Consider the following 25,213-nt stretch of genomic DNA (forward strand, 5'->3'; position numbering starts at 1 on the left):
AGGGCATTCACAACAACCTGAAAGAATATTTCCAAAATATTAACTAAAAGTCCTTGGGTTACTGTGGATACAACACAACTATCCTGCCAGAAGTTTGGAGAGGTTTATTAAGATATACTGACATGCCATAAGCAAAGTGTGTAATTAAGAGGTCAGCAATAAAAACCAAGTTCCTACAACCATCTTGGTCTGTTTCACCCCAGAAAGAAACACTATACTCATTAGAAGCTAGTCTCCATTTCCTGCCTCTACTTTCCCCTGCTGGGAGAAAACACTAAGCTGCTTTTAGTCTTCAGTTCTAGGCATTTCACACAGGTAGGATCATATCGTGCATGGCCTTTGTGAGTGGCTTCTTTCACTTAACATTATGCTTCCAAGGCTCATCCACATCCTAGCACATATCATTACTTCATTTCTGTGACTAAAGAATATACTACTGGATGGATCTATTGAATTCTGTGTACCAGTTCATCAGCTGACAGAACATTTGGGTTGCTTCTATTTGGGGGTTATTATGAACATCCATGAACAGATTTTTCTGGAAGGGAATGTGGTGGTGGCGGTGGTGTGTGTATGAATGTATGTGTACAGATGCATGTGCCCCACAGTCACAGGCACAGAGGCCAGAGGGGAACATCAGGTGTTTTCCTTCCTCTATGTCTCTTCCTTGACATTTCCTTGAGATAAGATTCTCTCAGTGGACCTAGAACTGTACATTTTTTGGCTAATCAGTGAGCCCCAGAGATTCTCCTCTCTCCATCCTGTCTCCCCACTGAGGTTATATGCCACACCTTGATTTTTTACATGGGTAGTGTGGATCAAACTCAAGCTCTCATGCTTGCTCTTATCCAGTTCCCCAGGGCCATGTACAAGGTTTTATGTTATGCTTCCTCTGAGAATGAAGTTGGGCATTTACTTGCCTGTAGTAACCCTACATTTAACTCTTTGAAGAACTGACAAATTGTTTTCCAAACGGGTGCACCATTTAACATTCCTACTGGCAATGTATGAGGGTTCCAATTTCTTTACCTCCTTGGCAATTTCTCCACATCCTCACTACTCATTACTGTCTATCTTTATATTACAGCCATCTGTGGTGACCTGATTTAGGTGGCCCCTTAAACTTATGTGTTCTGAATGCTCAGGTCCCCACCTGGTGGCAATTTGAGAACTGAAGCATCTTGAAGGAAGTGTATTGTTGGGGGTAGACTTATGGGTATTATAGCCAGCTTCTCCTTGCTAGTGTTTGGCACATTCTCCTGGGGAAATTGTCTACCTGATGTTGGCCAGGATGTGATGCCCACCCCCTGCTCATGCCATTGTTTTCCCCTGCCATCATGGGGTTTCCCCCTGAGTCTGTAAGCCAAAATAAAACATTTTTTTTTCCCACAAGCTGCTCATGGTTGGGTGTGTTCTGCCAGCAATGCAACACTGAATAGAACACCTCCTAGTGGGCATGGAATGGCATCTCTGCATGGTACTGATTTGTATATAATACCAAATTTTATAAGTCAACATGTCCTAACACTCATTTTAATGTACATTATAGAAAAAGCAACATATTGGCATGGTAACATAACATACGGTTCTGCAGTTAACATTTACAAAATGTCCGGAAATGAGAGCAGTATCGTGGTAAATACGGAAGACTATCTCTGAGCTTGCTTTCCTTATCTGTATGATGAAAGTAACAATACATCACAGTTCAGGCTTCACAGGAAGATAAGGTACAACGGATGCAAATAAAAGCTCTATGGCACTGCCTGGCATTCTCGAAGATGTTCATGATGGTGTAATTCTCCACCACAAGAACTCATGAACAAATTATACCAAGCCCTTGTAGTACATCAAACTTCCCCAGCCATGAGCCTTTAAAGGAAGAGATACAGAAAGTGAGTCACTCAAAACTGGGCATTCCTTGCCCTCACAACACTACCTAAGTGTAAAATCACATCTTGGGCTCCTCCAAGCCCACAAGTCTGCGTCTGCTGAGCTCAGCTACAAAGAATGGGGTGGGGAGATACCCCACAATTTTTTGAAAGGGTGCTATTCTCTTTATTCTTTCAGAGTAAATAAAGTTTCCATGCTCAGTCATAAAGCCAATTCAGGAAAGATGAGGAACCAGGTCTGGTATAGACACTTGCAGACTTAACTGGCTTTGCTACCATACCCATGGAATTATCCAGACCTAGACAACACCTCACAATGCTTGCAGCTGGTCTGACCTCCCACTTCCAGCTCCTCTCCTGACCTCCCACTTCCAGCTCCTCTCCTGACCTCCCACTTCCAGCTCCCGTCCTGACCTCCCACTTCCAGCTCCCGTCCTGACCTCCCACTTCCAGCTCCTCTCCTGACCTCCCACTTCCAGCTCCTCTCCTGACCTCCCACTTCCAGCTCCCGTCCTGACCTCCCACTTCCAGCTCCCGTCCTGACCTCCCACTTCCAGCTCCTCTCCTGACCTCCCACTTCCAGCTCCCGTCCTGACCTCCCACTTCCAGCTCCCGTCCTGACCTCCCACTTCCAGCTCCTCTCCTGACCTCCCACTTCCAGCTCCCGTCCTGACCTCCCACTTCCAGCTCCTCTCCTGACCTCCCACTTCCAGCTCCTCTCCTGACCTCCCACTCCAGCTCCTCTCCTGACCTCCCACTTCCAGCTCCTCTCCTGACCTCCCACTCCAGCTCCTCTCCTGACCTCCCACTCCAGCTCCTCTCCTGACCTCCCACTTCCAGCTCCTCTCCTGACCTCCCACTTCCAGCTCCTCTCCTGACCTCCCACTCCAGATTCTCTCCTGACCTCCCACTTCCAGCTCCTCTCCTGACTTCCCAATTCCAGCTCCTCTCCTGACTTCCCACTTCCAGCTCCTCTCCTGACTTCCCAATTCCAGCTCCTCTCCTGACTTCCCACTTCCAGCTCCCGTCCTGACCTCCCACTTCCAGCTCATCTCCTGACCTCCCACTTCCAGCTCCTCTCCTGACCTCCCACTCCAGATTCTCTCCTGACCTCCCACTTTGCTCATGGTAGCAACTCCCACGGTGTCACACAATGGTCCTATGCTTCAGAGTTTCTAGGGATCACCTCTCAAAGCAAATTGCAGTATGTGGTCTGTCTCTGCTTCTGGTGGAGCTCTAAGGAAGGCAAATCCCAAACAGTCTGTTTCTTGAGGGTTTTTCATTCAGTAGGTTCAAAAAGAAACCATATTTGGGGAAACCACAGGCCATTGCTTTAGGTGATATCCAGGAAAGGCAGGGCACAGGGGTAGGGTAAAAGTTAAAGTCCTTGTTAAAATTCCACAAGCTAAACCAGGCACAATAGTACATGCCTATAATGCCAGCAATTCATGTGGCTGGAGCAAGACCGCTTGAGCTCAGTATTTTGATGCCAATGTGAACACAGTAATACCTTGTCTCAAAAAAAATTACAGAAAAAAACCAGCAAGTTTGGCCATGGAATACCTCCTTGGGTACAAAGGTGCTGAGCACTTCCCCTGGGGCACACTTCCTATATGATTTCAATTTCTAATGTGCGCAAAGGAGCAACCCTGGCTCCTCGAGGTACTGACAACACATGCCTTGTACATAACGGGCAACACGGGCATGACTCTATCATCTGATGTGGGTACAGGAGATATGTGCTGTGTCTCTTTACCAACATGGTCTCATGCCCCCCCTCCTAGATTTTTAAGTCTTGGAGTTACCCTGCCTGTCTGCACTCCTTCAACTTTGTTGTTTCTTTTGTCTGGCTTCACAGTTCACCAACATCCCACTTGTTTGGAACTGGCCTGCAAATTGCCAAGGCACAGGTAAATCCTCTGGACACACGAGGGGAAAACACCTCACACCTGGAGTAACCACCAGCTCTTTCCCCTGCTGCCAAACCCTCCCACGGGTCCAGCAGCTCGGGTGTAGCTTCAGAAGAAAGCTCTATTGCTAGGCTGCCTTCTCCATGCCAGCTGTTCCTTCACACCTATACTGGGATGGCACTGGGACTAGGGATGGCTATGCTAAGCCAGAGAGGGCCCCAGACATCCCCTGCCCCTCCCTGCACTGGCTCTGTTCCCCTAGCAAGGCGGCTGTGCCCATGCTGGCCAAAGCCCAGGGTGTTCCTAGGAGAGTCTGCAGTGAAACAGACGTCCACAAAGCAGTGCCTGGCTCCCAATGGAGTTGCCAAGGCAATGCCAGCCACTTCACAGATCGAGAATGAACAAAGGCAACACACAAGAATGAATCTTGTAAGCTGTCTTCCTGCAGGAAACCAGGCTACAGCTCTTTCCTTGCTGCCAAAATCCCCACTGCGCGAACACACAGGCACTGTCAAGATCACAGACAGCTATGAAAAAGTATTCTGGAAGGCACCCTGCCCGAGTGATAATGAATAAATTCAGAACTATTGCCTGGCTAACAGAAGAATGAAGACAGAAGTGTTTCCTCTGTTAAAGAGGATAAAGGAAACTGTTTCAAAAATAAGGTTCTTGTTTGTAATTTTCACTTCCAATCAAACTAAAATGAACTCCTTTCTCTCCCGTCCCCGTGGTTCCCCCTTCAAAACTCTTCTGTGCCTTAAACTGCCGCAGCTTATGGGAAATCAGAGGTCAGCGCAGCGGGGCCCTGTCCAGGAACTCACCTCTCACATACTCTGTGACAAGAAACAACTCACCTGTACCTTCCAGTCCTTTTTCTCTCTCACAGCGACGGACAAACATCTGGGGCTCTGGCTTGCTATGGTAATAACGACAGCACGGGAGTCTGTCTGCCTCAAACACACAGAGCCCTGGAGAAAGCAAGCTTTAAACTGGGGAGGGTTTGTTATTCTACATACACACAGAGAGGAATAAAAATCACTAGTGTAGTTATTTTCGTAGATTTGGTGCTGGGTCAGGTCTGAAAAAACAACAGTAAAATCTTCCTTACTGGAAAGGAAGTGAAAATGTCATTTCGCTAAAGTAGAACAGTGGATTTGTTTTGCCAGATTCATGTTAGCAGGGACAATGTGAGCCTTCCTTCTGGGGCACAGCGTCCTCATGGCAGCTTCCTGGCACAGCGCTGCTTATACTGCAGTCCAACTGCTTCTCTCCCAGGTAGGCAGAAGCTGGTGGTGGCACCACCAATACAGAAACCACATGCTAACACATGGAAGCTTTCTTTCCTTAGTCAAAAGTTAAAATAGGGCTGAGGAGATGGCTTAGCAGTTAAGCGCTTGCCTGTGAAGCCTAAAGACCCAGGTTCAAGGCTCCATTCCCCAGGACCCAGATACACAAGGGGGCGCACACGTCTGGAGTTTGTTTGCAGTGGCTGGAGACCCTGGCGTGCCCATTCTCTCTCTCTCTCTCTCTCTCTCTCTCTCTCTCTCTCTCTCTCTGTCACTCTCAAATAAATAAATAAAAATAATAAACAAAAAATATATAAAAAGGTAAAATTGAAGAGCTTTTGCCTAGGCATTCATTTGGCTAGCTCCAGTAAACTCACACGACAAATAATTACAGCAAATAGAAATAATATGCTACTGGTTTTTTTCTAATTCTTGAGAAACAGCTTACATAATTATAACTATCTGCTATATTTTATGGCAATTTTACTTTTGTGGTAAGATCAGGTCTCTCGTCTCCATCTACTCAAGATTTTTGGAGTGGGGTAGGAACATTAGTCTCCATTGCAAGGAAGGGGAAATGGCTTCTAGGGACATGTGAGAGGCAACAATGTGAGCGAAGGTCTAGGATTTCTGGTTCCCACCCAAGTATTCTACCCATAACACCATACTGCATCCCGTCATTGTTCCTCTAAGAACACATTTATCCCTCAACTATAGATTTTCTAAGAATTTCACACATTTGATCAAATTTGTGACCTTAACCAACTTATCTATATTTCCTGGGCCTCTTCCTCTGTGGAAAATGAAAGGTGGAATCTTTCTGCCTCTAACGTGCTATATAATAAGAAGACATGACAACACCATTCAGTGCATTTCCTTATCGCACATAACTCCCATAAATCACTGAAAAAGTGCCCCACAATAAAGAGTAACACTAAATCACACCAGCAGAAATCACTAGGTTCAGGACAGTTGTGTCCTTATATTGGTGTCCGGTGTCCAAGGAGTCATTTTACCCCAATGATGGCTCAGGGACACTCTCAAGAGAAAGCCACTAGATACAAACTCTACAGGGCTTCCATGGCCAACAAGGTCTAGGGTTGATATGCTCAACCTGAGTGGCATAGAGTCCAGTAAGATGCCATCCTCACTCCTCAGGGGATGGGATATTTGACCCATATCATCAAATGAAATAGCTGAGGCAACAAAATAAAACATTCTTTTCAAAAAAGGTTTGGGGGGTTGGAGAGATGGCTTAATGGTTAAGACACTTGCCTGCAAAGCCTAAGGACCCATGTTCAAGTCTCCAGGTCCTACGCATGCGAGACACACAAGGTGATGCAAGCACACTAGGTTGCACATGTGCACAAAATGGTGCACACATCTAGAGTTTGGCTTCAAAGAGTTTGGAGGCCCTGGCATGCCAATTCTCTCTCCCTCTCTCATAAAAAAGGTTTAGTATTACTGAATTCAGCCACAATTTTCTATTTTAAAAAAGGAGTGCTCTCATGTGTAGGAGGCATTCGTCTTTGTAGCTTTTTAAAGATTCTTAATTCTTGGGTGGGAGATACAGCTCAGCGGTTAAAGGCACTTGCTTGGAAGCTTACTGGTCCAGGTTTAATTCCCCAGAACCCACATAAAGCCACATGCACAAATTGCCATGTGCAGATAGTCTGTAGTCAACAAGAGGTTCTTGCATGTCCATTCTCTCTCTTTCTTCTCTATCTTTCCTTTTGTTTTCTCTCCCATGGAAGGCAAGCCTCTAATTTTAGTCAGAAGCCTCAATCAGAAAACACAAAAATCTAACTCCAAATCAAGAGTTCCAGACCTGTGTTACTGTCTGACAAATAATTGCCCCCAACTGCTCTAAACAATATACAGTTGGCCCTCTGTAATTGCATGTCCTACATGTGCAGATTCAACCAACCATGGATCAAACAAACAAAAAAATTTTGAGGTATGGTCTCACTCTAGCCCAGGCTGGCCTTGAACTCACAGCAATCCTTCTACCCCAGCCTCCTGAGTGCTGTGATTAAAGGTATGCGTCGCTACGCCCAGCTTGAAAAGTATTTTTGAAAACTGCCTTCTACTGAACGTGCACAGACAATTTTCTTGTCATTACTACCCAAACAATATGGTGTAACAACTGAGTATTATGAGTAATCTAGAGATGTTTTAATGTGTAAGGGAAAGTGTGTGTAGGGCACAGCAAATATGATGCAACTTCATACCACGGCTCTTGAAAGTGCAGGGGTTTTGGAGTCCGCAAAGGCATCCTAGAGCCTGTCCTCCACACACACTGAGCTGTATGCTGAGAGAAATCACACCTTTCTCCTCTTCCTCGGCCTCCCCCTCTCTTTCTTCCATGACTCCCATTCAGCTAGACCGACAAGCTCAAAGCCATCTCCCCCACACCTCTCCTTCACCACATCAGAGGTCAGCATGGTCTTTCCTGCCTCTGGTCTCTCTTGTTTTTCATCTCAATTATTCTCATAACTCCTTGCCAAAACTCCTGCAAAAGCATTCTAAGCAGTCACCCAGTCTCTTTCCTTGAACACAGCCTTTGGCCAGCTCCTTAAGCAGGTTCTTAACAACCTCCTGCTATGTCTACTGCATTTAAGTTCCCCTACTAAGACACCTTCCATAACTTGGCAGGCGGGTCCTTTTCTACGGAGCACTTCAGCAATGTGCCCTCAGCCTTCCCACATCATCCCACTGCTCACGCTCTCCCTCTAAATGAAATGTCATTTCAGTACCGTGACCTTGTTTTCTATCAGTACGATAACCTGTCCTTCCAAACTCACACCAAATGTGCTCTCTTCCAAGATAACATCATTTCTGAAAGTTTTTTTAATCTGTCTCCCTCCCCTAGAAGCCAGTGGGATACACACTGCTCAGCTATGCGACCTTCAGAATTAAGGTCACTTGTTCTAACAAATTTTCTCCTTCTCCTTCTTTGATGTTCATGTCACTTTGCCGTTCTTCCAGGTCTCTGACCACAACCTGCTTCAGATCACAGGTATCTAGAAGCCCAACACCATTAAAAGAAAGTAGGCTCCACTGGGGCTAGAACAGAGTGGCAGGGCTGACAGACTTCATCCTGGCATGCTAGATCCTTCGCTTTACAAAGGGCACAATGCAGATTTCTAATTACTTACATAACTGCCACTCTGCATTTTACAGGTGACAAGGTTAGATTCAGGAAAATCCCTGGACTGTACAGGGTCACAAGCCTATATGAAATTTTCTTCATATGTTGGTTTTGAAAACCTGTAAACCAAGCTAAGTAAGAAAAAAAAAAAAGGAGGGCTCGAGTGATGGCTTAGTGGTTAAGCACTTGCCTGTGAAGCCTAAGGACCCCAGTTCGAGGCTTGATTCTCCAGGACCCACGTTACCCAGATGCACAAGGGACGCATGTGTCTGGAGTTCATTTGCGGTGGCTGGAGACCCTGGCGCACCCATTTTCTCCCTCTCCCTGTCTCCCTCTTTCTCTCTCTCTCTGCCTCTTTCTCTGTCTGTTGCTCTCAAACAAGCAAACAAAAATAAACAAAAAATAGTAATTATAAAACACTCTAGCTTCACTTGCTTTTAATTGACTGGTTTCGCCTCAGATAACAGTCTGAACATGTGGGGTGTGAGGATAGCCACTGCCTAGGTTAGTATTTACTTGTTAAATCACTAACTCTTCATTTGAGCCTGTGCAGGGGCTTGATGGATGACAGAAACAGGACTAATGATGCCATGATGAGGAAAAATGAATGATTTCAAGATTCACCGGGGCACCATAGCCTGTGACTATGTGCAAGACAACCACCCTGTTTCGTAGTGCCTGGTTCCAGATCACGGGAGCTGCACCTAGAGGTCTCAAGCCATCATTGCTTTCCTGAGTCCCTTTTTTCTCCCTGATGAAAGATCAGAGATGCTGGAGATGTATGCTAAGTAAAGAGGGCTATTTTCAGTCATCCACCATCTTCTTATTTTGCTGGCATTCTGTTTTTTCCTTGTTTCAACAACTTGTTCTCAACTCATTAGGACCCAATTCTAGTGGTAATTAAACTGATTTGAGGTAAGTCATGAACCAACTAGTAGAAGGCATATAAAATTACAAGTTATAAGGAATGCTATTAACCTAAGTTTCAGACATTTTTAGTTATTAAAGAATATATTTCCTATCTTATACTTGGATTCAATGTGGCATTTATGACTCTTGTTATTAGTGTATAAAATATATGGAGGCTTAATGAAATTGAATCTATGATTCTGTTTTTTAATTAATAGGACTTTTTAAATTTAACTCCACAATACTACCCAAATAAATAAGCCATGTACCAAGAATAGACGATTTGGAATCTCCTAGGCAAGGTTCCATGGTTAGTATTATCACACCCTCATTTATGACCAGAGAAGTATTTTTCATTTCTAACACTGAGTGGACCACAACCTCACAAACACTAACAAAATCTTCCCCACACTAGACATATGTCAGGAGAATTTGCCGATTGAGTTTCTCTTCTCATGGCTTCATTCTTAAACTAAGATTGACAGACAGCTCGTTATGTTCCATGACAGAAGCAGAGCGCAGTGAGTATACAGGGCTCCTATTCTTTGTGAGGCCTTTTATTCTGAGTAGGAGGAAACAGGTAATCATAACAAAGGTAAGTCCTGATGGGTTGTGACATACAAAAAATGTGACATTAGAGCCAAGGCCTGGAGGCTTCCAGCCTCAGGTAAAAGCAGAGGGGGTGGGTGCTCCCCCTCCAGGATGGTCCAGGAGAAGTAGCCAAAAAAAAAGACAGCCTTGACTTAGGAAATATACTATATCCAAAGAGAACAAGGCTGATGGAGGAGCGGCCAGGCAGAAAGCAATCCTTTGGAGCTATAGTATGTTCTGCAAGGTGTCTTTAAGCAAAGGCAGGGCCTGCTCTGGCTCCACTGTTGCTGCTCTCTGGAGACCTGGTGCCTGGGGAGGGACAATGAAATAAAAGAATCATGAAGACCGGTGAGAGAGGCTCATGGAGAAGCCCAGGAGGACCCAAGACAGTTTGGAATAAGGAGTGGGAAATGAAGATGAAAATTACACAGTGAATTTGGGGTTGTGAAGAAAGCCCATATGTGACAAAGAACTGTATCACAAGCTCCTAGGCAACCTAGGATTCCAACTTGTCAGTCACTAGATCAAGCCACAGGCCACAGGCCACTTCCTAAAGTCCCATCTTCAGTGCTGACTGAGGAACAAGAAAAGTATGTGCCAGCGATGTGTCACTGAATGGTCCAAAAAGAAAGGCAAAGAAAGAACCCAGGGATAGGTTTCATGCCCACAACTCCATATAACTGCTGTCATAGCCAGTGATATAACAGGAAGAGCAGGTCAATTCCCCCAACATCAGTGAGCTGGAAGGTGGCAGAACCATGTTCCAGCCCAAGTCTGTCCAAATCCAAAGTCCAAGCTCCATCACACCAAGTACGAAATCCGAAGACTTCACTGTAGGGAGAATGACCGTCACAATGACTAGTCACACCAATCCTACAACACTCTAGGTCCCAGTCCTTAACCTCAGTGTCCTCATTTTTTCCCAAAAAGCTCTAAGTGAAAAAATACATTTTTTAATTTACTATGCAGTTGTTGTTGCTATTATTATTATTGTTGTTGTTATTATTATCATCATCATCATCATCATCATCATCATCATCATCATCATCATGGAGCTTGCTAGACTCTGGGAAGCTGATGGTAGAAGAGACATGGTTCCCAGGTGCTGGGAATGTGAGGTCTAAGGAGGGAACCAAAGAGGCAAAAGGCAGGAGCGGCAGCTGGGTTTTCTCTCTTCTCTCGTGTGTACTTTAAAGCTTTACAAATAGAAGAAAATCTGGCCCGCATTTTCAAGGACTTCATTGCTTTTGTGCCACACTGGCCTCATTATGTAGACAACTTCACAAATTCATTCCATTTTATTATTCTGCAAGAGTACTGTCTAATGAAAAAAAATGCCAGCTAAAAAATGTGAAGTCTCACATGAAGTAACTTTTCTATTTTAGGAGAGTATTCAGAACGCTAGCAGTGCTGCCCAGCACCTCACCTGATGGCCACCTTCAAGGATTAGCACAAAGCAGGAGAGAGACTACCGGGGAGTACTTAATGGCTCTGGAACCTGGCCAGCACAATGGGGAGTGGACTGCAGAAACTGTCTCTGCATTCTCAGGTGACCACATGACGTGGCAGAGGGAATATTGGGGTGCTCACTTCAGAGTTAAAGAAACTAAGACTTGGAGTAACTTGTACAAGGTTATCTAATTAAGTGTGGGATGGAACAAGCGCTTGTATTCTTTTTTTTTTTTAATTTTTATTTATTTATTTATTTGAGAGCGACAGACACAGAGAGAAAGACAGATGGAGAGAGAGAGAATGGGCGCGCCAGGGCTTCCAGCCTCTGCAAATGAACTCCAGATGCGTGCGCCCCCTTGTGCATCTGGCTAACGTGGGACCTGGGTAACTGAGCCTCGAACCGGGGTCCTTAGGCTTCACAGGCAAGCGCTTAACCGCTAAGCCATCTCTCCAGCCCGCTTGTATTCTTAACTCCTAAGGCCACTATGAATATTTAAGATGGCTACAGGATTAGAAATAAGAAACAGGATTGATGGACACAGCTTTATTCCATGTGAAGGAGATCTTGAAGGGTACCTGGTTAGTGTATGTTTGGGATTTATTTATTTTTTTTTTTTATGAGAGAGAGAAAGCAATAGAGACAAAATGAGAGAAAGAGAAAGAGAATTGGCATGCCAGGGCCTCCAGCCACAGAAACCAAACTCCAGACTTGTGCGCCACCTTGTGCACATGTGCGACATTGCATGCTTTTGTCACCTTGTGTATCTGGCTTACCTGGGACCTGGAGAATAGAACATGGGTCCTTAGGCTTTGCAAGCAAGTGCCTTAGCCGCTAAGCCATCTGTCCTGGCTGACATTTAGGATATTTTTAAGTTAAACTATGACCACTGCTCTCCATGTCCCTGATATTACATAAAGCCTCCACCCTCTACCTACCTAGAAGGTGAAAAAAGGGTGAAGGCTGCGGACAGTGGGCTCTTGCTGGACCCTGGGGCACATCCATAACTGTGCCTCCTCTCTCAGCCCACCTGCTTAAAAGTCTTCCTGGCTGTTTTATTTTCTGAGAGCACATCTTGTCCACCACTGAATGGAAGCTCCTGCACATAACTTTCCTACCTAGTCTGAATCGGTTCTTTGGAAAATGCCTATGGACAACACCTCTAAAAGCAATCATCTGAACTGCTCACAAAAGTACTAGTTCAACCCTGGTAAATTCAAGTATGACTTTTCCAGATCAGTTCTACATCTGTGGTGGTGGGCAGTGCTGAAATAAAAGTCATGCTAGCCAAAGATGTTAATGTCAATGATGGCAGCAACTACGAGCAGTTGGCAAAATCTGAGGTGAAAAGGGCCAAAAAGAAGCCAAAAGCACCTCACAGGAGGGGACTGGAGGTAGCTCTCCTGACATACCAAATGGTAGGCATTGCTCTTAACCTGGAAGACCTTGCTCACCAGATGTATGTCAGGTACTAGGCACTTGGACGAGGTGTCAGAGATGGGGTACACAGTGCTTCCCCCATTTTTCCTCCTCTGGGGCCACATCAACCACAAAAGACAACTCCGCATCAGTGGATTCCTCAACAGAAACCCTTCTATGTCTGGTTTTTCCCACTCTTCCACTGAAATGGATTTGAGGTCAAGAAGCCCTGGGCTTGGAGCCACATACAGAAAATGACTTTCATTCTCCCCCAAGTCACAATTGTCCCAAATGACACTGCTACCACACGTGCTAAGGAAGACGACACGGGCATGTGGGTCAGCTAGCTAGACAAAAAAAGGTCATGGGCTCCTGGGTTAAAGGCAAAGCTTAGAGCCTGTCATGCAGTGACCTGGGTCTTTCACTGGATGTAAGTTCATACCTGGGTGCCTTAATGCCACAGTTTGAAGCCCTTGACCTTCACAAACATTGAAATGCCTCTGATAAAGCAGAGGCCGACTGTCCTTCACAGGCCACATCGTTGAGAAGGTCATCTCTGTGACACAGTGCAAGTGACCCTGCCCCCTAGATGGCCAATCAGCCACAATTAAAGGAAAGCTCTGCATACGAGCTTTCTTATAGGAAGTTTTTCAAGATGACAGCAGAAGCCCAAAGCACAAAGTCTTCACACTGCTACTCCCAGAATGGCCTACAAAGAATGGCTACCCAGATGCACAAGGTGGCGCATGCATCTGGAGTTCGTTTACAGCAGCCAAATCTGCCTTTCCCTTTCTCTGAAATATCAATAAATAAAACATTTAAAAAAAAATAAAAAGAATGGCTTCCTTCCTAGTCTCTGAGATTTCCAGCAATCCCACCTCCTGAATGCCAAGCCTTCCTGCACAAGGCCAGTCAGTTTCAAACACCTCCCTCCCAGGGGGCATCCAAAATGATCAATGGGTCAGAATTCGTAATTCCTCCTCTCCCTTTTCACAGACATTTGCTTCCCTCCGGGCACTCAGCCTTGCTCTCCACTCTCCTTTCCTCATGAATTATTTAGACATCAAGAACTGGCTGGAATTTCCTTGCAGAATTTACTGGTAGAAGAATCACCCTGCTCCTCTATCCTGCTTACCTTCCCTCAGACTCCAGTGAAGGCTCTGTCTTTCCTCCCCTTCTGTACTGGATAAGCCCATCACCACCCTGCCCCCTTGACCCTGACTCCTTCTATCACCTCCTTGTCAACTTCTTCTCCATTACCTAAAAGCATGCCACATTTTTATTATCCTAAAAAAAAAAACGGAAAACCTCAACATCATCACAAGCCAAGCCCTTTGGGAAAAAGCTGAGTGCACCCCAGCTCCTTCCTCTACCTGGCTCCTCACTGTGCCTGGCCTTTCGTTAAAGGGCAGTGGCAAAGGCCGGGCCATCAGCGAATCACCCCACCTCTCCTCTGCCTCCCTCCATTGTCTGCTCCACAGCAAGGCGCACAGCTTGCCAAACTCTTCTGCTGATTTCCCCTGGTGCATTACATGGGCTTCCTTGGTGTTCTTCCAACTTCTTTGATTTTTACGATGTACAAACAGTGGTTTCCCTAGGTATAAGGTATAAGGTTTTGTCCCTGTCTCCTCTCAAAGCACTGTCTCCCAACCCAGGCTTCTGGACGGCACTACCACAGTTTTTGCCAAAGTCACACATCACTCATTCTACTTTCATTTTTCCTTAAATATACTTAAAAATACAATTCACTTTCCTTAAATATACTTCTAATAGAAGTTTCATGTTACTATTACAATTTTTTTAAAAAAAAGTACTGCATTCTATAAATAGAAGGTAATAAAAATGGATGCAACAGAAACCAAGCCACATTCATGAATTCTGGCTAGATGCCATTGCCGGTCAAAGACCCCAAGCCTAAGACCTGTTGTGTTCTTTTGTTAAGAGAAAATTTCTACACAACTAGATATTAAGGACTAGGACCAAACTTGAGACTTCTCTTGGACAGACTTAGAGGAACTAAGAGAGAAAGTTTACTTGTCACCCTGCGATTCTGTGTTATCTAAGGTCATATCTTTGCACTGCCTAAAGTGATCAACCACGAAGGTCATTTTCCCACTGTGTGCTAGGGTTAGCCTCCGTTTCCCAGTGGCTTTCACCAGGATAGTTACAATTGTAACCTCTTAGAGGGTTAACCATATTTTGTAGCTCCATTCCATATGGCCTTAGAAAATGAGCTTGTAGACAAAAATATGAAACAAAAAAGATAATGAATACCCTAACTATGAAAATCAGTATAGAACAATAGCAATCCATCCAGGCCCAGAACAGCCCCAGGTGGGAACACACATTGATTCCAGAGCCTTGAATGTGTTCAGAGCCTGCCATCATCAATAACAATAAAGAAAAATGACAGCCGGATGTGGAGGTGCTCGCCTTTAATCCCAGCACTCGGGAGGCAGAGGTAGGAGGATCACCGTGAGTTCAAGGCCACCCTAAGACTACACAGTGAATTCCAGGTCAGCCTGGGCTAAAGTGGGATCCTACCTTGAAAAAACAAACAAAAAAATGAGATTGTGTGCGCTTGCAGTCCTAACACTTAGGGAGCTGAGGCTGAAGAGGCCTCTTGAGACCAGATCAAGACCAGCCTGGGCAACATAACAAACAAAACTAGCAGAAATAAGAAAGCAACAGCCAACATCTGAAAGGTGCACATGCACACACCTCCTAGATACATGGTCAGTCTTCACACTACTCCCCTAAGCGCTGCCATTATTAGTCCCAATGCAGCGACCAACAGTTAGGGAGTTAAGAAGCCTGCTGGTAAGTGGCAGACTCAGGATATGCGATTCTGTGCTACTCCAAAGGCTGTGCTCTCTTAACTCTTCTGCTTCACTAACACTGAGACCCAAAGCGATTTTAAACCTCACAAACCACAAAATAATAGCCTGCTGCTCCTAAGCACAATTAAGACAATGGGTTGACACAACAGGAAAACCGTTCAATATGTAATTAAACATAATTACTGGTGTCCTCTAATTGTTTGGGAAAAATAAGTCTTTTGCTTTTGACAAGCTGTAATTCTGGAGTGTGCTAAGAAGGTTCCAGTCTTCACTCCAATCTGTGTACCTCCAGTAAATGAATATATTATATAGTCAACTTTCACTGTCGATCCTTGGGTGGCTCAAGGATAATTTCAACATTTAACTTAGAATTCAGTTAGATAAGGTTGTGGGGGGATCTAAGACATCCTTCCCAGCCCTTCATTTTATGGGGGAAATAGGAGAAAGATACAACTTGCCAAGAACATACAGGGCTCCGTCTCCTAGTCAGGTGCTCAGGGAATCTCAGGAATTCTACAGGCTGCCTGAAGCTGAAGGTCTGGTTTCACTTCTTAGCAGCTGTGTGACTTTGGGCAAGTTATCCAAACACTCTGGGCTCAAGTCACGATGATAATAACAATGGCCATCTCTTATTAAGGATGAAAACACTGAGAGCAGCGCCTGGGCAGATGGCACCTGGATGACACTCAGCCATTCCCATTACTGCTTCAAACAGTAACTGCTGCACTGGGTGAAGGTTGGCAATGTGACCAAGGTGTGTTCTTATCTGCAGAGAGCTGTCAGAAGAGGCCACCATCATGTACCACAGAGACACCAAACCACGAAGCAAACAAGAAGGACCCAGAAGGCAGCCTGGGTGCTCTGGCTTTGCTTCTTTCATTCTCGCAGAACCCGAGTGGGGGGTAGCGGTCACGCTCCTGCAGGCAGACTTGTTGATTCTGCGAGCCCTGCTTCTAGAAGAGCACAGCAATACCATTACAAATTGACTGCACATTTGCTTAGCACAAAATACCAAGTGCTCTCTGACAAAAGGAAAAGTAGGGAACCCTTGCAAACTTAGCAAATGAATAAAAAATTGTTCTCTCTTCTTTCTTGGACATCAACTCGTTGATCACAGCCCACTGTGCTCCAGTATATAGCCTTACAGTTCTTAGTTCTTCTGCATCCAGTGCTCCAGGAAGCCCCTGCGATGTGGCTCCAGGAAGCCACAGCAATGAAATGAATTTTGGAGACTAAAGGTCTAAGCAAGCAGCCAGATCATGAAGCTTGGACCTAAACTGAACAGCAGCCAGATGACTGTTACTTAGATTCTTCTGACATGACATTTGAATCTGAAACAGTTAATAATACAATACATAATGCATCACGCTTGTGAGGCGGAGAGAAGGTTCAAAGGGTCCTGGCTACAATACACAGAGCAGCATCCCCATCTGAAAGCGCAATGCGGAGGCACCAGCGATGCCAGTACAAGGCGCTTACTGAAGATGTTCCTGGGCCTAGACACCTACTCAGCCTGCACCCCCACAGGACCATTCAAGAGAGCTCAAAACCCAAAGAAATAACACACCATGGGGCACTTGACAACCAATGGTGTACAGCCTAGTCACTGCCTAGGGAGAAGGTATTAAAACAGGGCAGGGCTGCAGAGATGGCTTAGCAAAGAAAGCACCTCCGTCCTGCTGCGGGCTGCAGCCTGTTAGATACTATAGCTAACTATGCAAGAAAGCCAGTGAGTCAAGGAAGAAGTCTCCAGCCGGCACAGCCAAGTCACACACAGATCAGCAACTGTAGGGATGGTAAGTAAAGTTTCCTCAGAAATGTTAAAAACCACCAGGCACGAGGGCTCACACCTACAATCCCAGCCGTGGGAAGCTGAGGGAAAAGGACAGCCACAAGTCTCAGGCTACTCTGGCTACAAATGTCAGAGACTGACTGGGGTATATCCAGGGACACAGTGTTAGAAGGACTGGAGAAACTGGTGGATGGAGCACCATGGTGACAGGAGCCTGTTAGCTGATTGCCAGAGCACTGCTGAGAGAGAGCAGTTTGAAAACATTTAATTGGTAAATAATGTCTCCTTAAAGATAAATCGTTTCTTATCTTACTTTAAATCTCATTAATTGTGGTTTCTTTTTTCCTTCCCTTTTTTAAAATGAGAAATAGGTGCATATGGTTCAAACACCAAAGTATAAAACAGATCTTTAGGCTGGAGAGATGACTTAGTGGGTACGGCACTTGCCTGCAAAGCCTAAAGACCTACATTCGATTCCCCAAGACCCATGTAAGGCAGAGGCACAAAGTGGCACATGCTTCTGGAGTTCATTTGCAGTGGCTGGAGGCGCTCGTGCACCTGTTCTTTCTCACTCTCTCTCTCTCCTTCTCTACCTCCTCTCTCTAGAAAAAATTAATTAATTAATTAATTAAAACAGATCTTTAAAAGGACATGAAATAGAGCTGGGGAAGTGGCTCAGTGTTTTAAGGCACTTGCTCCCCAAACCTACATAATGGAGTTTAGATGCTCAGAAGTCATGTAAAGCCAGATACATGGTAGCATACACATCTTATCCCCATGTACCTATAGCAATGGGAGGCAGAATTAGGAGAATCTTGAAGCTCCTGAGACAAAGGCAAAAAGCAGACAGACCCAGTGTAGAACACAGTATAAGAGAGAGGACTGTGGTGGTCTGAGCTCAGGCTCACATTTTTGAACACTTAATCCCAGAAGGTGGTAGGTAGTGGAACATTTAGGAGGTGGAGCCTTGCTAGAGGAAGTGGGCCTTGGGGGCGGGCCTTGACATTTCATGTCTTCTACTTCCTTCCTGCCCTGTGACTATAGCTTCCAGTTCCAGCCCACCATGCCTTCTCCTATGATGGACTCTACCCTCTACAACTAAGCTAAGCAGAATTTCCCACCATAAGTTGTTTCTGATCGGGTATTTTGTCCCATCAACAAAGAAATAACTGATAACAGGACCAACAACCCAAGACTATCCTCTGACTCCACGATCACACCCATATGCAGGTACACACAAGCCCAAACACACCCACACACTGTGTGTGCATATATGTGCGCGTGCACGCGTGTGTGTGTGTGTATGTGTGTATGTATTTTTTTAAAGAATAAAAATAAGAAATCCTCTCCCATTCCTCCAGCTGCCAGCTGCTCAATGCCTCCTTGCCACAGCCCACCAGTTCTTCTACCTGTCTTCCCAGAGTTCTCTGCACATTTCCTCCTTATGCTATAAAGGGGACATGTCTTACACACCTGCCTCCACCTTGTATTTTTCACTAAATATATCTCGAATATCTTTCCATGCAGTTGGCCCATGAGTTCTGCTTCTATCAATTCACCCAAGTGCACGCTTAAAATATCTTTTAAATAATGCGTCTCACTGAGCATGCAGACTTTTTATCAGTATTCCCTTAGCAACAGAATATAACTAGTTAATAACAGAGCGCTGCCATTGTATTAGGTTTTGTCAATAATCTGTATATAACTTAAGGCGTGCAGAAAGCTGTGCATAGGTATTATGCAAATATATCTCCACTTCATATAAGGAACTTGAGTATCCACAGATTTCAGTACCTGTAGAGGGAGATGAGAGAGGCAATGGAAACCCATCTCCCATGTTTACTGACAAGACAACTCTGTTAGTACATGGAAACCTTTCTCGTACTGTAGTTTTTACATACAAGTAGTACACTGATATGAAATATTCCACTAGATGATTAGATGACCTTGACTATCATAAACCTTCAGGTGGCCACCTACAAGGACATTTGTATTGTGTTCCCTTCTGGTCAACTCATTCTCAACAACCACTGCTTCTTTCTGACACTGCATGATACCGTGGGTTGTTCTGCTTGCATTTATAATGATACAGACATATCTTGCTCCTGTTCAAGACCAGCAACGAAATGTCACAGGAATTTCAGTTTTTATGAAGGGCTCTCTATGACAGCTCCCTACCAGCCTCTTCTACCTAATACCCCATCCTAGCATTTCCTTCCACTACAGAGCAATGTCAGCCTACGAAATGATCTTTCTCCCAGTCTGTAAGCTCAAGCTCTGTTTCACTGGCACCAAGCATCTCTAGTATCTACTGAGCAAGCACCAACTAAATATGTGTTAAACCCTTGCCAAATGTCAGTTTATAATTAGAAAGTGTCGATACCCTGACCCATGTGGCTATGGAAATGACTGAAGGCAAATGTCATGTCACAGTGGCAGTAATTGTCAGAAAGAAGGCAGGAAGCTTGCAAAGAGGCAAAGGCTCCCCTGAGATGGAAAAGAGTCCATCCCCAAGGCAGGGCAGGAGTCCTGTGTCAGCCCTCTGCCTCTGCTGATGGAAGGAACATTTTCAGAGGTACCTTACAAGGTTTTAAAATACATATACCAGAGGCCTTTCTTGGGCCTTTCATGAAACCACCACAGATAAGGTGCCCTTGAACATCAGACCAGTAGATTGAAAGCTCTGAGTAAGATGATGAGGCAAGGCAGGTTATCAGACAGAGCATCCATTAGCAGTGACTTAGGCTTAGGAGTGAAGGAGATAAATTATCAGGAAAACCACCTACTTGGAGTTCTGAAAAGAAGGAAGCCCTGGAAAAAAAAAATACAGACATCTTTGATGAATACTACAAGTGTGCTGCACCGAAGACAAATGAGGGGGGAGAAACAGCACAAAATCAGCAGAACAGCCTTCCAAGAAACAAACAAGGTACCTGAAGAGTAGAAAAAACAGTTCAATAGAGCTCAACCAGAAGCCTAGTTCTGGGGCAGTTCCAAGCCGTGATTGTCGCTGCAGCGGGTGGAGCGCAGCACAGCTTCCAGAGAGCCTGAAATCACCCTGCAGCTGCTCCCAGCAGCCTTTGTTCCGCTATAAAAGCAGGAGCTACACAGAGGGTATGGAGGAGATGGGGGAAGGGCAAGAACATGAAATTCTAAAGGGTGAAATCCCCACTACTTGGGTGGAAAGATCAATTGGTACAATTTTTAAAATTTATAGTGGGTAAGGAAGTGGGGCATATGAACTACCCAGGTTATATCTTATGCCAGGCATCTGTACATCCTGGATCCTCTCACTCAAGAGAATGAGACGAATCCCTCCAGTTGGCTCCATTTCACTTGGCTTCCACTTGTGTCTACCCAAGAGCTGAGACCGCCAGGGAAATTTACCACTAAAGCGACAGTCTTGGGGTATAAGTAAAATTAACAGGAAATAGTCGGGTATGGTTTTGGATGCTTTGTCACTTGAATCTTTAAGTTGCAAATTTTTCTGTGCCAAAAAAAAAGATTATACAGATCACTGAGTCTGAATCCTGAAAAACTACTTAATGAATATTCTACACAGCAAGTGCTTAATACAATGCTTTGACATTACATGCAGTGATGGTATACATAATGTTACCATTTAATATCAAATGCCCTTTTGAATCTTGGTTATTTGTTAGGGTAAAAGGAGGGAGCTCTTCAAAATAGCACTGCTTTCTCATATTATATTCCTTTCTAGCAAATATACATGTGTTTGCTTTATATAAACATTATACAGTACAAAGGAGTAGAATGTTTCTCACAAATACCATGAAGTTAGTGTTTTAAAGCAACACAGGTCAGTTATCTTACAGAACTGAAGATCCAACTAGCCTCAATCAATCTAGCATTAGGCTAATATCAAAGTGTCATCAGAATTGCTTTTCTTTCTAGAGGTTTTAGGGAAGAGACTGTCCTTCCCTTTACTAGTTGCTAGGCCCCCTGCATTCCTTAGCTCAGCCTCCTTCCATCTTCATAACATTAGTGGCCTTCCAGTCTTTCTCAGGATGGTTCTATTATGAAGGATTCCTATGTTCACAGTGGACTCACACAGATGATATAGGATAATCTATTTGAAGGCCAGCAGATTAACAGCCTTAATTCCATCGGCAACCTTAATTCCCTCCAGCACTGTCACATAACAGATTCAGATTCTGGGATTAGAAAATAAGATATATAGACACTGGGGAGAAGGCTCATGAGGTAAAGTGCTTACCACATAAGCACGAGAACCTGAGTTCATAACCCCATCCACATAAAAGCCAGGCACGGAAACCGGCTAGCTAGTTTAGTCAAATCAGGGAGCTCTGGTTTTGGTGAGAGAACCTGTCTTAACAAGTTAAAGAAACAATAATTAAGGGAGACACTCAACATCAACCTCTGGCCTCCACATGCGCCCAAACACATGCACACTTGCACACAAAGATATTTATACACACATGCAAATACACACACAAAGAAAGCATAGGTACATACCATGGGAACTAAGGACAAGAACTGCATCTCAAAATACTCGGTTAAGGGTTCTAATGGATTTGCTGGTAACATTCAATATGATCCTGTCCATTTGGATGCAGGCAAACTGGCAAGTAGCCTTTTCAGACTGAAAAAAAAAATGGCTCAATCTAGGACTTTCCACCTGAGATGCCCAAAATCCTCTATAGCTACACAGACTAGACTACACAGGACTCATGGTAAAAGAGGTGAAGAGAGAGGCTGTGTTTCATTCACACCATGGTCCACATGCCCCAGGTGCTTGCTCAGGGTCAGTGTTTGCATGGACTCTCACTGTACAAGTTAGGACCCCATTCATCTCTAACCCCTCAGACCCCAAGCCACTCCCCACTGGAGCACACAGGACAGAGGGCTGACAACTGGGTGACTTATAGGACACCAGGCCAGGCAGTCATAGTACCACCATCAGCTGGGTGGAAGGATACAAGCTCTTACATTTAGTAAGTGCTCAACTTAAAAATACCAATTTCAAACTGCATGAGTCACCAATATGGCAAGTGTATTTTGCTAGTGCCTAGCACAGTGTCCATCCCAGAAGTGTTACATGAGTATATGTCGCATATTTTTATAGTATTAGGTGGATTGTAGAGTTGAGCAGGAGGAGAGGATGGTGAGAAATAAGGTTTTGATATTCCCTAGCCTTCAAAAGCATCTTGGGATATCTGATGTTTGATAGGGATTTGTAAATTCCCAATACTCAAAAAACATGTATGCCATGTGCTGGTTTGATATTTAAAATCACTGTAACATGACTAGCATTTTTGTTTTATGGGCTTTTTATTTTTTTAGTTTTGAGGCAGGGACCTATTATATCCCAGGCTGACCAGGAACTCAGTCTGTAGCCCAATCCTCCCATCTCAGCCTCAAGAGGGCTGGGATTAAAGGAGTGAGCCACCACACCCAGCTCATTTTCCTTTTCTTTTTTGGAGACAAGGTTTGTTTCTCTTTTCAGGCTGATCTGGAACTCACTATGTAACCCAGGCTGACCTTGAACTCATAGCAACCCTCCTGCTTCATTCTCTAAAGTACAGAGTGGCATCATTACAAGAATGCCCTATAGTCTGAATCTTACTATATTACCCAGGCTACCCTTGAATGCCTGGCAATTCTCCTGCTCTGTTCAGCCTCCAGAGGGCAGAAGGCTGGAGTTACAGGTATGCAGTACTCTGCCTGGCTTGGGTTCTTTTCTTCCACTGTCTGTCTTCCTCTTTTACCCCATTTTACTCTTTTCTCCATGTGCACTTCTCCTACAAACAACATACCTGTTTCTTTTAAAGTATTAACTGATTTTAAGTCAGGTTTGGTAGTGCATACCTGTATTCCTAGCACATGGAATGTGGCTGCATGAGTCCTTGTCTCAACCCCTCTTCTCTCTCTCTCACCCTCCCTCCCTCCTTTACACACACACACACACACATACATACATACATACATACATACATACATACATACATACGGTGGTAGTTTAAATAGATGTGCCCCAACAGATTCAAAAGTGTATCAAAACGTCATAGATTTCCAGCCACCTAGCTTAAGGAAATGTTACTGGGCAGATGTTAGGGTCCAGCCCTAAGATACGATGGTAGATTTGGAATTCCAGTCTAAAGATATGCAAAATGCCTAAGTTCAGCCTGGAATTCCTAGATGTGCTTTGTCATGTGGCTTTGGGGTTTTTGGCTTATGGCATCTCTCTCTCTGCTTGAACCTATGAAAGCAGGCCAATTTCTTCTGCCATTATGAAACTTCCCCTGGATCTGTAAGCTTAATAATAATATAAACATCCCTTCCTCCATTTCTGTGCCTGGTTTAAAAGTTAATCACAGTGACCTGAAGCTATCTACTACAGAAATTGGTACCAGAAGTGGGGTGAAATAAATCTGACCATGTGGATTTTAGACTTCTAAAACCTTAGTATTGGAGAAACAGACATTTAACTTGGTACTTACAACTGAAGATGCCTTCTACAATGATAAGCCAAGTATTATGGACTATTATGATGAAAGTTAAAAATGCTAAATACTAAAAAAAAATAATGTCTATAAGCTTGTCTTATGAACTTTCTACGGGGAAGGAAAGACTACAGAGAACTTTGCTGGAACTAGGCTACTGGCATAAGGGCTGGCTACATTCCCCTGCCCAGGCCCAAAAAGTTTAATCAAGGTTAAATTTGTAATAAACTGATGTGCTTAGCTAAAGATATCACACTAAAAGATTTAAGATTTTAAATTTTAAAACCTCAAACAAGCTGGGTATGGTGACGCATGCCTTTAATCCCAGCACTTGGGAGGCAGAGGTAGGAGGATCACTGTTAGTTCAAGGCCACCCTGCACCCTGAGAATACTGAGTGAATTCCAGGTCAGCCTGGCTAGGGTGAGACCCTACTTTGAAAAGATTAAAAAAAAAAAAAAAACCTCACTGGGCATGGTGGTGCACGCCTTTAATCCCAGCACTTGGGAAGCAGGGGTAGGAAGACAGCCATGAGTTCAAGGTCACCCCGAAACTACAGAGTGATTTCCAGGTCAGCCTGAGGTAGAGTGAGACCCTACCTTGAAAAAGCAAAAAAAAAAAAAAAAAAAAAAAAAAAAAAAAAAAAAAACCCTCAAACAAGCTAAAATTACAGACACTAAGACTGGTTTTAGGATACTAAAGCTGCTATTGTCAAACACATTTATAATCTTAAGAATGATGATCCAACTGCTTTACATTAAAACAATAAAGAGGAAGCCTATAAAAAGACTATGATAAAAATACAATCTCAGCTGGGTGTGGTGGCACATGCCTTTAATCCCAGCACTTGGGAGGCAAAGGAAGGAGGATCGTTATGAGTTTGAGGCCATCCTGAGACTACGTAGTGAATTCCAGGACAGCCTGGGCCAGAGTGAGACCCTACCTCAAAAAAACAAAACAAAACAAAACAAAAAATATATATATATAATCTCTTTTGGAAAAAATAACCTGCTTTTCAAGGTCATGATTTGTTTCCTCCCTAAATTAAAAATATGACTGTGAGCTGGAGAGATGGCTTAGCAGTTAAGCGCTTGCCTGTGAAGCCTAAGGACCACAGTTCAAGGCTTGATTCCCCAGGACCCACATTAGCCAGATGCACAAGGGGCCGCACGCATCTGGAGTTTGTTTGCAGTGGCTGGAGGCCCTGGTACACCTATTCTCTCTCTCTCTGCCTCTTTCTCTCTGTGTCTGTCACTCTCAAGTAAATAAATAAGATAAAAACAAAATTTTCTTTAAAATATGACTGGGGGGCTGGAGAGATGGCTTAGCGGTTAAATGCTTGCCTGTGAAGCCTAAGGACCCCGGTTCGAGGCTCGGTTCCCCAGGTCCCATGTTAGCCAGATGCGCAAGGGGGCACACGTATCTGGAGTTCGTTTGCAGAGGCTGGAAGCCCTGGCGCGCCCATTCTCTCTCTCTCCCTCTATCTGTCCTTC

At 44.4% G+C, this 25,213-nt stretch overlaps 1 protein-coding gene across 1 annotated transcript in view; it reads right to left on the reverse strand.

Annotated features, from left to right (window-relative positions):
• The window catches only part of Kif5c (kinesin family member 5C), a 181,755-nt gene that overhangs the window by 132,158 nt on the left and 24,384 nt on the right, over positions 1-25,213 (reverse strand). The window lies entirely within an intron of this gene.

This window comes from Jaculus jaculus, chromosome 4 (assembly GCF_020740685.1).
Source record: "Jaculus jaculus isolate mJacJac1 chromosome 4, mJacJac1.mat.Y.cur, whole genome shotgun sequence".
NCBI classification, from domain to species: Eukaryota; Metazoa; Chordata; class Mammalia; order Rodentia; family Dipodidae; genus Jaculus; species Jaculus jaculus.